Source organism: Triticum dicoccoides, unplaced genomic scaffold, assembly GCF_002162155.2.
Source record: "Triticum dicoccoides isolate Atlit2015 ecotype Zavitan unplaced genomic scaffold, WEW_v2.0 scaffold5082, whole genome shotgun sequence".
In the NCBI taxonomy this organism is placed as follows: Eukaryota; Viridiplantae; Streptophyta; class Magnoliopsida; order Poales; family Poaceae; genus Triticum; species Triticum dicoccoides.
In genome coordinates this window covers 1-631 of record NW_021277902.1, presented here as the reverse complement: position 1 = coordinate 631, position 631 = coordinate 1, and the positions used below count along the sequence as shown (strand labels likewise).

The window sequence follows — 631 nt, the reverse complement described above, 5'->3', positions numbered from 1 at the left end:
CGCGCCACAACGCCGACGCTGGACCCGTGAATCGTGAGCACCCAGCTATGACTTACCGCATTCGTGCAAAATAATAAAACACGGTAAATATATTACTTACACGTGCGTTTTGTTTTGCAAGCGGCGCGAAAAAAATTAAAAAGGGAATGCAACACGAGGACTTCCCAGGAGGTCACCCATCCTAGTACTACTCTCGCCCAAGCATGCTTAACTTCGGAGTTCTGATGGGTTCCGGTGCTTTAGTGCTGGTATGATCGCATCCAACATGTTACTCCGGTCTTCGTCCCTTATCCTTGCCCCTCCCAGCTCCACTACAAAGACGATTGTACATTGCTTTGGCCGCTCCCTCTCAACTACGGAGACGAGTTTAACGCGGTTTCCACCCCTCCCTCTCAACCGCACCAGTGCACGCTTGCCGCGCCACAACGCCGACGCTGGACCCGTGAATCGTGAGCACCCAGCTATGACTTACCGCACTCGTGCAAAATAATAAAACACGGTAAATATATTACTTACATGTGCGTTTTGTTTTGCAAGCGGCGCGAAAAAAATTAAAAAGGGAATGCAACACGAGGACTTCCCAGGAGGTCACCCATCCTAGTACTACTCTCGCCCAAGCACGCTTAACTTC

General features: G+C 50.2%; 1 non-coding gene across 1 annotated transcript; it reads right to left on the bottom strand.

Annotated features, from left to right (window-relative positions):
• Positions 1 to 143: 143 nt before the first annotated feature.
• On the bottom strand, positions 144 to 262 carry LOC119346787. The gene has a single exon (XR_005167937.1). It is a non-coding gene; the product is annotated as a 5S ribosomal RNA (ribosomal RNA).
• Between the last annotated feature and the right edge of the window lie 369 nt (positions 263 to 631).